This window comes from Schistocerca nitens, chromosome 1 (assembly GCF_023898315.1).
Source record: "Schistocerca nitens isolate TAMUIC-IGC-003100 chromosome 1, iqSchNite1.1, whole genome shotgun sequence".
Lineage (NCBI taxonomy): Eukaryota > Metazoa > Arthropoda > Insecta > Orthoptera > Acrididae > Schistocerca > Schistocerca nitens.
Window position 1 is genome coordinate 113937956 of NC_064614.1, and position 15527 is coordinate 113953482.

The 15527-nt window shown below is 44.9% G+C and overlaps 1 protein-coding gene across 1 annotated transcript in view; it reads right to left on the bottom strand.

Moving 5' to 3' along the window:
- The window catches only part of LOC126234649 (ionotropic receptor 25a-like), a 313787-nt gene extending 299232 nt beyond the window's left edge, over window positions 1–14555 (bottom strand). Inside the window, exon 1 of the mRNA XM_049943384.1 lies at window positions 14498–14555. The gene's annotated coding sequence lies outside the window, so the exon portion shown is untranslated. The remainder of the gene's footprint in view (window positions 1–14497) is intronic.
- Window positions 14556–15527: the final 972 nt, after the last annotated feature.

Consider the following 15527-nt stretch of genomic DNA (forward strand, 5'->3'; position numbering starts at 1 on the left):
AGAAGTACAGGAGCTGTTGAAAGGAATGAACAGTCTGATAAGTACATAATATGGATTTAAAGTGAAGTGGAAACTGATGAATAGTAGCATAAGTGCGATTAGTGATAAACTCAGAATCAAAATTGGTGACCACAAAGCAGTCATAGATAAGGAATTCTGCTACCTTGCAAGCAAAACAGCGAATAGGAGATCTACTCTGCACTCTTCAGGAACAGAACAAACTAAACAAAAATTCAAAATCGTTCAGAACGAGATGCAGCTTCCACTTGCGACAAGAGGTCTCCAGTAAAGGAATAAAGTTGTCAGGCGGTGGCTGCTAAAGGCTGTCAGTACAGGTGGTACGGGAAATAGCCTTTAAATTCGCAATTCGCGTTATAAAATTTGCAATTTTCCAAATAAAATTATATATATATATATATATATATATATATATATATATATATATATCGACAAGCATACAGGATTTATTGGAGCTGCTGTGGAATCTGTTGCATGTAAGTCAGTGAAGGGTGCTGCAAACGAAGCTGTTGAAATAAATGATGCTATGACTGACATACCAGTAGTTTTTGATGGCACTTGGCAGAAGCGCGCCTACAGCACTAAGAATTCTGTTGCTACGGTGACCAGTGTGCATACTGGAAAGGTAATAGATTTACAGATTTTAAACAAACATTGTTATAAGTGTAAATCAGGGGATCAAAAAGGGCATATCTGTGACAGAAATTATGAAGGAACAAGTCGTGGCATGGAGGCCTCTGCAGCTATTGATATTTTTAGTCGATCTGTGAACGAAAGGGGAGTATGTTACACTAAGTGCTTGGGTGATGGAGACTCAAACGCATATAACAGTGTAGTAGCCGCTCAGCCTTATGGTGAGAAGATGATCACAACACTGGATTGTGTTGGTCAAGTCCAGAAGAAGAGGGCACCAGGTTGAGGAAGTTGAAACAAAGTTCGAGAGTCAAGAAACTTTCTGATGGTAAAACCATAAGAGGCAGGATGACAGACAAAATGATTGATGAACTACAGCAGTATTATGGGATAGCCATTAGAAATAATACTGAGGATTTGTTGAAAATTAAGCAGCCAGTACGGGCTACCTTCTTCCACAGACTGTCAACTGATGAAACACCAGTACACCACCTTTGTCCTCCTGTACCTAACTCATGGTGCAATTACCGCAATGCCCAGTATTCAAACAGTTCATACAGCCATAAACATTCCGTCCCAGCAGCAGTCTTGGATATCATAAAACCTATTTACAGAGACCTGGCAAATCATGAATTACTGGAGATGTGTCTGCATGGTCAGACTCAAAATCCCAATGAGTCGTTCAATAATCTTATATGGACCTGCTTACCAAAAAATGTTTTTGTTGGAATGAAGACACTAAAGTGGGGGGTCAGTGATGCTGTTACTGCTTTTAATTATGGAAACAATGGTAGGGTGAAAGTGCTACTGCATATGGGAATTAATCCTGGAGCAAACTGAATCAGAGAACTTGAACGGATGGACAAGGTTCGCATTGACAAAGCAGAGTATGCAGCACAGCTGGCCACTAAAGAGTTCAGAAAGAAGAAAAACAGAAAGAACTTGGAAAAAGGTCAAGAGGATGATATACATTATGGTGGAGGGTGCTTCTGAGTTACTAAAAATAAAAAATTAAGCATATAATAAGTGAGTTACTGTCTTCTGAAACTTTAGAAGCCGTTCCTGAAAATTTACATTTTCTGTTGTCCCTGTGTCTCAGAAACCACTTAGAGTAGAGTATTCAAATTTTCAGGGAGTAATAACATACATATCCTGAGTCTACTGCACTAAAAAAAGAGTAATGTTATGTATAATTAAAATTGTTTACGATAACGTACAAAAAATACACAAAATTTTAACTGTGTTATTTAAAAAATGTATTTTTGAAAGCAGTGGCTGAAATGCAATTATCTTAGTTCAGTAGACTCAGAACATGCAGTTTAATGTCCTGTAAAAGTTTCATGTCAATGGTTACAGTGGTTCCTGAAATACAGGGAAGCCAAGTCATTAAATTTAACATTGTCGGGATAGGGCGTTCCAATTCCCCTTAATAACATGATCTGTTATACCAATTTTCAGCATATCTTCCGTAAAAATCTGATATTATATTTTACTATTTGATATACGTGAGGACTAGCCTACTGCAGTATCTTGTGGCTTTGAGAAATGCTGATAGACGTACACGGTTCACTGTTTAATTCACAGCAGACCTGTGAAACTTAAGTGGGATAAACTAGAGATAATCATGTACGAGTTAAAAATAATATGACTGCTGTTGATTGGTCATAGTTAAATTTACAGTTATTACAACTGATTAACAAACCGCGATTCCTCCCTTCTTTTCTGCAAGTTACTTGTAGCAGCATTGTGTGCATTTGCAACTAATTACAATTTTTGTTATTCCAACCTGTTTGCCTGAATATTCACACCTAAAAAAAAACAGCGGTAGTGGCTGTTTGGTTCAAGAATGGTTCAAATGCCTCTGAGCACTATGGGACGGAACATCTGAGGTCATCAGTCCCCTAGAACTTAGAACTACTTAAACCTAACTAACCTAAGGACATCACACACATCCATGCCCGAGGCAGGATTCGGACCTGCTCCCGTAGCGGTCGCGCGGTTCCAGACTGAAGCGCCTACAACCGCTCGGTCACAGCGGCCGGCTGGCTGTTTGGAATAGCGGTTGTAGTATTTATGTTAGTTCACATGATGTAAAAATTAAAATAACAAATTTATTCCGAATCACATCTTTGGCTCAGGAGTAGGTAGGGCGGAGTTATGTAGTGGAAGGGTTATATCGCTGTGCCACTCAAGTCTCTGCTTGTTGTAACAAGCTTTGGCCTACACACTAACAAAGTCGCAAAAGATTGGAGCGCTGGACTCAGTGCTTTGGTACAACAAAAGTAGAAGCTTATAACAATACACGTTTGTACGGTCGTTATTTGCACATTCGTATATTATTGTTACATGAGGATTATGCAGTGGCGCAAAGCAAGTTACTGTGCTTAATGTTTCGTCTCTTAACGCAGGTGACATTATCAGAGACTATTAAAAGTCACAAAGAGTTTCAAACTCAAACGAGCTCAACAACCCTCTGATAATCTCCCCAGCTTTAGGAGATGGAAAGGTAGGGGTAGACAACGGGCTATTACCCATGCAACAAAGAGCAACAAGGATTTCTTTATTTGCATTGCGCAACAAAATTAGAGGATCAATGTTTCGGACTCCCGTAACTGTCTCCCATTGCGACCCATAACTCTGAAATTTCGCTCAAAGGGGCCTACAGCCTTCTCCTGTAATGCTGCAAATGCGTGGCGCCCTGCGTGACCCTTCTGCATATACATATCTACATATATACTCCGCTAGCCACCAAGCGGTGTGTGGCGGAGGGCATAATTCGCGCCAAAATCATATTTCCCGCCCTCTGTTCCACTCTCGGATCGCGCGAGGGAAAAACGACTGTCTGAACGCCTCAGTACTAGCTCTTATTTCCCTTATCTTTGAATGATGATCATTACGCGATTTGAAAGTTGGTGGTAATAATATATGCTCTACATCCTCGGTGAAGATTGGATTTCGGAATTTAGTGAGCAGCCCCTTCCGTTTAGCGCGCCGTCTATCTGCAAGTGTGTCCCATTTCAAACTTTCAATGAGATATGTAACGCTCTCGCGATAGCTAAATGTACCAGACACGAATCTTACCGCTCTTCTTTGGACCTTCTCAATCTCTTGAATCAGACCCAACTGGTAAGCGTCCCATACAGACGAACTGGACGAACTAACGTATTGTAAGCAATTTCCTTTGTTGAAGGACTGCGTCGCTTCAGGATTCTACCAATAAACCACAACTAGAGTTCGCCTCGCCCGTTACTTGCGTTATCTGATCATTCCATTTGAGATCATTTCGAATAGTCACACCCAGATATTGACCGATGTTATCGCTTCCAAAGACTGGGCATTTATTTTGCACTCGTACATCAATGGGGATTTTCGCCTTGTTATACGCAGTAGGTTACACTTACTAATATTGAGAGATAACTGCCAACACGCACTTATTTTCTGCAAATCTTCATTGATTTGTTCACAACTTTTGTTTGGTACTACTTTCCTGTAGACTATAGCATCATCGGAAAACAGTCTAATTCCGCTGTCAATATCATCAACCAGATCGTTTATGTAAATCGTAAAAAGCTGCGGACCTATTACGCTGCCCTGGGGCACACCTGAAGTTACGCTTGTTTCTGTTGAAGTCACCCCATTCAGGACGACATACTGCTCTCTGTCTGTTGGAAAACTTTCTGTCCTACCGCATGTGTCATCGGATAGACCGTAAGCGCGCACTTTTTGGACCAAGCGACAGTGCGGAACTGAGTCGAACGCCTTTCGAAAGTCGAGGAATATGGCATCAAACTGGAAACCGGTATCTAAAGCCTGTTGTATATCTTGCACAAAGAGGGCCTCGGCGACGCTTCAAACAGGTAATTATCGATACATGCTAAGAAAAGGCCACAGCTCGGAAGTTCATATGAGTTGCAAGATGGGTTAATGATGTCATATTGGCACCAAATTTCATCAAAATTCTGTCCAACGCCACCGTGGACGTGTCGCACGATGAAAAGGTCGTCACAGCCATTCTTATCCAAATTTACCCCTTCTTTTGACGATTCCGCGATGGTGGGCACAACCGCGATATGCAGCGTTGAAATCACGCGGTTTCTTGGGGGGGGGGGGGGGGGGAGCGAAAAAAAGGTTTCGGACACACCGCTGCTCAGAACTGATACGAAAAGGCCTCAGGGAGGTGGCATAAATGGTAGCAGTGAAACTACCCTTTTCCCTGGAGCATTGATTCCTACACAGTTTGCAGTGCAATGAGCAAAAGGACTATGTTGTTGACGCCCTTTGACTCTGCTGACAGCCTCGGACGTTTCAACATTTCTCTAAGGACATTGTGGGGCTGCTTCCCCACTCAACCCCTTTAGAATGCAGCGCGACCGCCATTTTTGCCCTCGTGTACAGGTAGGAACCAATAGGGAGGCACTGTCCAAAACCATTCAATGAAGTTTGAACGTGATCCAGTGTTTCAAAGGGCACTTATGCGTTTTCAACCCTCCTGTTTTCCACCAACCTGTGGCGGATTACGCGGGAGTGCAACATTAAAATGTGCGTAAATAAAACTGCAGCGGGTACTCGTGTTCGACAAGACCCTCAGTGCCACTCATATACCTTTGTTGGGCCTTAGAAATTTCGACAGCAAATCAGCCTGGCGGCTGCTCTAGCGCTTGAGGATTAGGCAACTCCTTTCGACATTCTTTGTGTTGGGTTTGCCTACCTACAGCCGCTAGCGCAGCTCTCAGGGTGACAACTGGTGTCAAGGTTTCTGACAGGCACATTCCTAATGTGCTCAACAAAGATGCGTGCATGACACGGAGGTTGTCGCCGAACTTGGGGACGTTAGAAGGACCATTTGCTGTTTTAGAATGTCAAATTAAACTACTTTCAGCCGCCAACTTCCAACCTTGTTTTATTAGGCAACCAGTTTCAGCGCTTTGTTACGCCATCTTCAGGCACCTGACCGACGTGTAGGAATAATTTACCTCGCCTGTGGTCGAAGCAGGGGCCAGCAATACTGGTATTAGTAGAGACCTACTTGCTACAGGGACCACTTCAAATATCACCCGCCGAGTCGGTAGATTAGTCCTAAACGTAGGTCAGGAGCCTGAAGATGGCGTAACAAATCGCTGAAACTGGTTGCCTAATAAAATAAGGTTGAAAATTGGCTGCTGAAAGGTGTTTAATTTGACATCCTCTATCGAACAGCTGAGTCCCGCGACCATCGCTAAAGAGATGGACGTACAGAAACTTTGCCGTTTTATTCACGCACATAGTTATATGCACTCCAGCGTGATCGCGCCACAGGGCGGAAAACAGGTAGATTGAAAACGCATTAACTACCCTTTGCTGCTTTGGGTCCCATTCAGATTTCGTTGAATGGTTTTGACCGGTCTGTGGTGGCTCCACCCTGTACATGAGAGTAAAAATTGTGGTCGCGCTACACTGTAAAGCGGTGCCATCACGTTCAGTGGGAATTCATCCTCTCAATATCCTTAAAGAATATTTGAAGCGTCCGAGGGTGTCAGCAGAGTCAAATGGCGTCAACAACATTTCCCCTGTTGCTCATCTCAATGCGAACTGTCGTTTTCGATCGCGGAATATGTGGGAATCAATGCCCTGGGAAAGGGGTGGTTTCATTGACTTCCTTTGTGCTGCCTCCAAGAGACCTTTTCGTGTCGATTCTGAGCGGCCGTGTGTCTGGAATGTTTTCCCCAGCCATTTTTTTTTTAAAAAAAAACAGAGTGACTTCAGAGCTGGGTGTCGTGGTTCTGATTACCATCACATGACATCAGAGGAATGGGTGAAATGTAGGTAAAGGGGGCTGTGACGGCCTTCTCCTCGTGTGACACGTGGGCAGAACTGTGGTGAAATTCGGTGTCAACGTGACACCACTAACCCACCTTACAGCTCACATGAACTTCTGGGCTGTGGCCTTTTTTTCCGTATTAGGCGACAGTTTGCTGTTTGAAGTGTTGCCGAGCCCGAGAGTAACGTCGCAGAGCGTCACGATTGTACGCCATTACAGAGAAAGATTTTAGGCACCTCTGAGCCAGATTTCAAACGTATGCGGCGCAATAGGAGATAATTACGGGCTTTCGATGAAGCGATCCTTTCATTCTGTTGTTCAGTGTACATGTAAATGCATAAGCGCAAAGAAAGCTGACAACATCTGTATAATAAATGAACAGGCTAAATCCTCAAAAACCTGAAATGCTGTTCCACAGTTATTACTTACAAAAATACACATCATCATCATTACGTATTTCAAGTGTGCGTCAGTTTATAGTAGAGAGGTTGCTTGCTAGCGTGTATAGTGCATAAAATTTCTAGTTTCGTGCTAATCGTGCTGTCTCGCTTGTCAGTCAAGTTCTGTAGTTACTAACTTTGCAGTCTTCGGCGTGTTAAAGAAAGTCATTTCATAATAAACTGAGGTGACAGAAGTCAAGGGACAGCGATACGCACATATTGTAATGGGACATCCTCCTCTAGCATTTCTTTTCCCCAACAGTAGTTGTCGATACCAGTATTATTTTTCTAATTTCGGACAGGTCAGTATTATCTCAGCTGCTTTTCTGAAAACTTTCGTATAATTTTATTCACAGTATGTTATATTTCAAGCTAAAGTTAATGAAAAGGAATTATATTACTTTGGTTGTTATAATCGAAAAGTACTAGTTCTGAATGTACAGTTAAAATTGTTTTTTTAGAAACATTTGAAGTTTCGACTTATTTGGCACACTTAAAATTTCTATTATTAATTACACAATCTAGCACTGTTTATTATGTTTATTTCTGGATTAATTTTTGAAATAATAATCGAAACTATTAGAAATTCATTTGTCAAGAAAAACTGTAAACCCTTTGGAAAATTATTATTCCGCTGAGTGAGAGAGTAGTAAGCAAGCCTCTGACGTGATCGGATGTATTTTTGTACTAATATTTTGTGTGAACAATGTAATTTCTGATTTGTTAATGTGAAAACTCAAAGGACTGTATGATATACTAAAATGTGACAAAACATATTGACGTAACAACAAAAATTCTGCAGCAACAATCTTCAAATGTATTTAGATCAATTCAACCATGAAGACCTAAAATGTCAGAATTTCAGCTTCAAGAATCAGACCCCTAGACAAGAAGAACTAGAGCCAACTCAACGTGAAAAGATAAGTAAACGAGAAAGTTTATTGTAATCGTCGCTCCTCTCAAATTTTCATAAAAGACTAATGTAGACAACAACTGCAAGTAGGATGGAGGGGATAGATTACAGTATACAGATGGCTATAGTATGGCGTGCACAAGGTATGAAATGGCAGTGGATCGGCAGAGCTGTCGTTCTTGTGAAAAGGTTTCCGACGTGGTTATGGCTGCACGACGGCAATTAACAGACTTTGAACGCGGAGTGGTAATCGGAGCTACACGCATGCCTGTTCCATCGAAATCGTTAGGGAATTGAATATTCCGAGATCCGCAGAGTCACATTGTGCTGAGAATACCATTTTCAGGCACTACCCCTCACCACGGACAATGCAGTGGCCGACGGGCTTCACTTAAGGACCGAGACAGCGACGTTTGTATAGAGTTGTCAGTGATAACAGACAAGCAACACTGCTTGAAATAACGGCAGAAATCACTGTGGAACGTACCACGAACGTATGCGTTAGGTCAGTGTGGCGAGATTTGGCGTTAATGCGCTACGTCAGCAGAGGAGGGACACGAGTGCCTTTGATAACAGCACGACACCGCCAGCAGCGCCTCTCCTGGGTTCCTTACCATATCGGTCGGACCCCAGACGACTGGAAAACCATGGAATGGTCAGATGAGTCCCGGTATCAGTTGGTAAGACCCGATGGTAGGGTTCGAGTGTGGCGCAGAAACCACTACGCCATGCGCCCAATTTGTCAGCAAGACTGTGCAAGCTTGAGGTGGCTCTTTATTGGTGTGGGTTATGGACTGGACTGGGTTCTCTGGTCCAACTGAAAAGATGATTGACTCGCAACGGTTATGTTAGGCTACTTGGAGATCATTTGCAAGCTTTCGTGGATCTCATGTTCCCAAAGAAGGATGGAATTTTTATGGGTGGCAATGCACTGTGTCACCGGACATCAACTGTCCGCAATTTGTTTGAAGAACATTCTGGATACTTCGAGGGAATGATTTGGTCACCCAGATCGTTCGACATGAATTACATCGAATATTTATGGGAGAATATCGAAAGGTTTGTTCTTGTACAAAGCTCTGCACCGGCAAGACTTAGACAGTTACGAACGGCTATAGCGGCAGCATGGCTCAATATTTCTGCAGGGGACTTCTAACGATTTGCTGAGCCTATGCGACGTCAAGTTGGGTGCACTACGCCGTGTAAAATGAGCTCCTACGTGATATTAGGATTTATGCCATGATTTTTGTCACCTCATTGTATTGTTAGCATTTGCAGCTATTCTTCCACAGTTGCAACTTACATTACGTTTATCGTGCAGATAAGAAAAATTCCGTCTTTTGCAACTGGATATTTTGTTCTGTTTAAGAAACGTCGAGTTACAAAATACGGAATTTTTGAAACCTTCTGGCAGAGTAAAACTGTGTGCCGGACCAAGAATCGAGCAAGGGACCTTTGCCTTTCGCGGGCAAATGCTCCTGTTCTGGAAACATTTCCAGGCTGTGGCTAAGGCATGTCTCCACAATAATCCTTTCTTCCAGGAGTGGCAGTTCTGCAAAGTTCGCAGGAGAGCTTCTTAGAAGCTTGGAAGGCAGGAGACGAGGTATTGGCAGAAGTAAAGCTGTGAGGACGGGGCGTGAGTCTTGCTTGGGTAGCTCAGTTGGTGCCAGCACGGTAGCTCAGCGTGTTCGGTCGAAGGGTTAGCTGTCCTCTGCAATAAAAGAAAATGAGTAGATGGATCATCGATCAACTTAAACTGGTGTCTTGGACGTCCGCCCCGAACAAATGCAACGTACAATATCGAAAAAAAAGGCCCGCGAGAGGCAAAGGTCCGGAGTTCGAGTCGCGGTCCGGCACATAGTTTCAATCTTCCAGGAAGTTTCATATCGGGGCACACTCCGCTGCAGAGTGAAAATCTCATTATGAAATTTTTATTATTTACACGATAAACACAAAGTGATTTCATTATCATTACTGCGATTATTTATTCAGAACTGACCTGCATCCACGTCCAGTATACATGCTTCATTAATTCGCCGCTTAAAGATCGCTTAAAGAATCGAACTCAGGAGTACAGAACTGCTTCAAACATTATTCGTGCATCTCAGTGTTTATGACGCCCTTCATCCCGAAATACGTGTCGTAGAGTGATATAATTTTACAGGTGCATTCAGTGGTATATGTGGATACTCTTTGCAAAATGTGATTGCGAATACAGTTAGTAATAAAGAATTTTTAAATTAAAGCGTCATGCCTGGACCTTATTGGATGAGCAGACGAAATGTAGTAAGCGATAAACTTTTTTCCTTTCATAATTATGTGTGGCGTGTCAGCGAGAAAAAGTTTCGAATTGTTTGAAAATATGCGTAAAGTTTGTTGGGAGCCGCTAAATAGTCTTGTTCTCAAATACAGGGTGAATGTAGTCTGTGTAATTTGGTCGCCTTGAGTTAGGCTGCCAGAATATATGTGTACAATGTCTAACTTTAATAGCCGTGCTGTGTGAGGCGTCTTGTCACGGTTCGTGCGGCTCCCCCCCCCCCCCCCCCCCCCTTCTCCCTCTGTCCGAGGTTCGAGTCCTCCCGCATGGGTGTGTATGTTGTCCTTAGCGTGAGTTAGATTAAGTAGAGCGTAAGCCTAGGGACCGATGACAACAGCAGTTTAGTCCCATAGTCCTTACCACAAATTTCCAATTCTAACTTTAATACTTGAGGACATCACCTACCAACAGTGGACATCTATTTATGTCTATTGTGCAAGTTGAAAATTTGTACCAGACCGAAATTCGAACCTACACTCCTGGAAATGGAAAAAAGAACACATTGACACCGGTGTGTCAGACCCACCATACTTGCTCCGGACACTGCGAGAGGGCTGTACAAGCAATGATCACACGCACGGCACAGCGGACACACCAGGACCCGCGGTGTTGGCCGTCGAATGGTGCTAGCTGCGCAGCATTTGTGCACCGCCGTCGTCAGTGTCAGCCAGTTTGCCGTGGCATACGGAGCTCCATCGCAGTCTTTAACACTGGTAGCATGCCGCGACAGCGTGGACGTGAACCGTATGTGCAGTTGACGGACTTTGAGCGAGGGCGTATAGTGGGCATGCGGGAGGCCGGGTGGACGTACCGCCGAATTGCTCAACACGTGGGGCGTGAGGTCTCCACAGTACATCGATGTTGTCGCCAGTGGTCGGCGGAAGGTGCACGTGCCCGTCGACCTGGGACCGGACCGCAGCGACGCACGGATGCACGCCAAGACCGAAGGATCCTACGCAGTGCCGTAGGGGACCGCACCGCCACTTCCCAGCAAATTAGGGACACTGTTGCTCCTGGGGTATCGGCGAGGACCATTCGCAACCGTCTCCATGAAGCTGGGCCACGGTCCCGCATACCGTTAGGGCGTCTTCCGCTCACGCCCCAACATCGTGCAGCCCGCCTCCAGTGGTGTCGCGACAGGCGTGAATGGAGGAACGAATGGAGACGTGTCGTCTTCAGCGATGAGAGTCGCTTCTGCCTTGGTGCCAATGATGGTCGTATGCGTGTTTGGCGCCGTGCAGGTGAGCGCCACAATCAGGACTGCATACGACCGAGGCACACAGGGCCAACACCCGGCATCATGGTGTGGGGAGCGATCTCCTACACTGGCCGTACACCACTGGTGATCGTCGAGGGGACACTGAATAGTGCACGGTACATCCAAACCGTCATCGAACCCATCGTTCTACCATTCCTAGACCGGCAAGGGAACTTGCTGTTCCAACAGGACAATGCACGTCCGCATGTATCCCGTGCCACCCAACGTGCTCTAGAAGGTGTAAGTCAACTACCCTGGCCAGCAAGATCTCCGGATCTGTCCCCCATTGAGCATGTTTGGGACTGGATGAAGCGTCGTCTCACGCGGTCTGCACGTCCAGCACGAACGCTGGTCCAACTGAGGCGCCAGGTGGAAATGGCATGGCAAGCCGTTCCACAGGACTACATCCAGCATCTCTACGATCGTCTCCATGGGAGAATAGCAGCCTGCATTGCTGCGAAAGGTGGATATACACTGTATTAGTGCCGACATTGTGCATGCTCTGTTGCCTGTGTCTATGTGCCTGTGGTTCTGTCAGTGTGATCATGTGATGTATCTGACCCCAGGAATGTGTCAATAAAGTTTCCCCTTCCTGGGACAATGAATTCACGGTGTTCTTATTTCAATTTCCAGGAGTGTATGTGTTGTGCTTACTAGACAACGTGCCGACCACTACGCCATCCGGACACAGTGGTTACCACAACCGCACGGACTAGCCTACCACGCTTCCTGTCAGAGCCAGATGTAGTGCCCCTGCTACTGATGTAGTGCCCCTGCTCATTAGCATCATTACTCGCGGCATCTCACTGAGTCCCATAAGAGTTCGAGCTTGGTGTGCGTCCGTATTGAAGGGCTCATTGGCCGTCATCGCCGTAATCATATACGAGGTGTCAGCTCTTTCGGAAGTATCCCAAAAGAATGGACACCATTTTGATCTTGCGGCCACTATGAAGCAAGACACAAAGTGAGATATTAGCCGCCAATGAACACTGATTTATATCAATGGGGCTACTTGAAAATTTGTGCCGGACCGGACTTCGAACCCGAGTCTCCTCCTTACTAGGCAGATGTTCCGACTATTGCATCATCTGGACACAGTGGTCACTGGCCACTGGCAGATAATGTCTTCAATTCCTTTGTGTCTCGATTCACAGTAGCTGTAGGATCAAAATGATGCCCTTGGAAATCCCCGAAAAAACAGACAGCTCATTTATACTTACGGCGATGACGGCCAATGAGGCCTCAGTGCAGATATGCAGCAAGCTTTGACACTTATGGGAACCGGTGAGATGGCACCAGTGATGTGGCTAATCATCAAGGTCACTACGTCAGTAGTGTGTGGTATTAGTTGAGAATTTGGGTCTGACAGAAGGCGTGCTAGGGTAGTCCGTGTGGTTGTTGTGACCACTGTGTTCGGATGACGTAGTGATCAGCGCATCTACCCAATAAGCAGAAGACCTGGTTTCGAATTCCACTTCGGTACAAATTTTCAAATTTCCCTATTAATATACTCGTAAATCAGTGCCCACTGGCAGTTAATGTCTTTGATTCCTCTGTCTCTTGATTCATAATGGGTGAAGGATCAAAACGATGTTTGTTATGTATGAAGATAGTAACTGTTCTCGAAAGAGAGCCGAGCGGTCTAAGGCGCTGCAGTCATGGACTATGCGGCTGGTCCCGGCGGAGTTTCGAGTCCTCCCTCGGGTATGGGTGTGTGTTTGTCCTTAGAATAATTTAGGTTAAGTAGTGTGTAAGCTTAGGGACTGATGACCTTAGCAGTTAAGTCACATAAGATTTCACACACATTTGAACTTTTTTTTCTCGAAAGAACAGATACCATTGACAACCGTGCAGCTTCCCTAGAATAAATGATAATTAATGAAACCCTCAGCTGCCGACAGGTGTTGCGGATACTCGTATACCTCGATGGGCACAGCTGAAAATGTGTGTCCCAACTGGGACTCGAACCCGGGATCTCCTGCTTACGTGGCAGACGCTCTATTCATCTGAGCCTACCGAGGACACAGATGAACAGCGTGACTGCAGAGACTTATCCCTTGAACGCTGGATGTGAAACCCACATTCCCAACTGTCCACAATTCTACATATGTAATGTACCTAACAGATATTTGTCCATCCACTCATTACTCGCCCACACTTTGGTGATTCCCGTAGGAGTTCGGGCAACCTGTGCGTATTCGCACAGACGAAGGTCAGTGGCTGGGTAGCCTTTAACTATATGTACTAAGCTAATAACTGTTCTCGAAAGAACAGATACCGTTAATGACCGTTCAGCTCCTCTAGAATAAATGATAATTAATTGAAACCCTCAGCTGGCGACAGTTGTTGTTGATATACCTCGATGGGGACTGCTGAAAATGTGTGCCCCGACCGGGACTCGAACCAGGGATCTCCTGCTTACGTGGCAGACGCTCTACCCATCTGAGCCACCGAGGACACAGATGAATAGCGCGACTGCAGGGACTTATCCCTTGCACCCTTCCCGTGAGACCCACATTCCCAGCTGTCAATTCTACATTTGTGGGTCTCACGGGAAGCGTGCAAGGGATAAGTCCCTGCAGTCGCGCTATTACTCTGTGCCTCGGTGGCTCAGATGGACGCCGGCACGGTAGCTCAGCGAGTTCTGTCAGAGGGTTTAGATACCCTCTGTAATAAAAAAAACTGAGTGAACGGATCAACGAACAACCTGAACGAGTGTCATCGGACGTCCGTCACGAACAAATTCGACGATCAATATAGAACAAAATGAGATTTAAAAAAAAAATGGTTAGAGAGTCTGCCACGTAAGCAGGAGATCCCGGGTTCGAGTCCCGGTCGGGGCACACATTTTCAGCAGTCCCCATCGAGGTATATCAACAACAAGTGTCGGCAGCTGAGGGTTTCAATTAATTATCATTCATTTTTGTTATTTCGGAAATAACACGACTTATTGTGTAAAACCTTTAACGTTATGTTTCTTAATGATTAGGCTATGGCTGTATTTTATATTATAAATTCGGTCAACAATCATATGAAATAACGAAAATAAAATTGTTGTTGTCCATGGAAGCTTTTAGACAGGCAACCTCCAACTAGCACCAACAACAAATAATACAGTTACCTCTGCTATGCGATGCGCCACGCCTATACTCGCGCAGGTGCCCAGCGGCGGCCGTGGCTTTCCGCGGCGGACTGACGGTGCTATCTGGATGGCCAGCAGCCACCACATCGACCTGCGGGCGTCACGCGGACGCGCAGGTGGATACCAGACAGCCGAGAGCTGTCGCCATCGACCCGCACAAATGTTCTACATCGAGGCAGCGCCGAGCGCACACGGCAAGTACCCGGTATAACAGTAATCATGTTCACTGTAAAAGGCCTCTTTACTTACGGCCTGTAATCGCACCGACCGAAATTGAAACACCACTCTGATATTTATCAGACTTCGTGGCGCTGTTGAGCAAATGACGGGTGTGAAATAATTAAGCTTCCATTCGGCTGGGAACTGACGTCTATGATCAACATCAGTATTAGATTGCCATCCGCCTCTTCGTCAGCGCCAGTCGAACATACCTGCGATCTTCACATGGTGTAGCTAGAGTTGCGCACTACCAAAACTACGATTCGGTAGTTTTGGTTCAGTTCATAAATGACGAAGGAAATGATCGGATTACCGGTGATAGTGGTGGCATTGGTAGCGAAAGAAACACACGAGTAAATGAACGTGTGAAAGAGAAACCGGGAGCCGACTGCTTTCCTTTGACTTTTTATTTGTTTGTTTGTTTGCTTGCTTTTTACTAGTTAGAACCGCACGTAGTTCAGTGTTAGTTTATTGTGAATTTGATATACTTACAAAACGCTTCATAAGCAATAAAAGTTAGCTAATCGCGTAACTTCTGCGCTTTTATCCAAACAAAGTAATTATTTTTGATGCAAGTGCGCTTTACATGAGCAAACGTAAAAAAAAGTCTGTGTAATTGTTGCTGTTAGTTTGTACTCAATAGAACGTTCTTCATCATGATCAAAGGTAAGAGTTTTCTGTTACCAAATGGTTCAAATGGCTCTGAGCACTATGGGACTTAACTTCTGAGGTCATCAGTCCCCTAGAACTTAGAACTACTTAAACCTAGCTAACCTAAGCACATTACGCA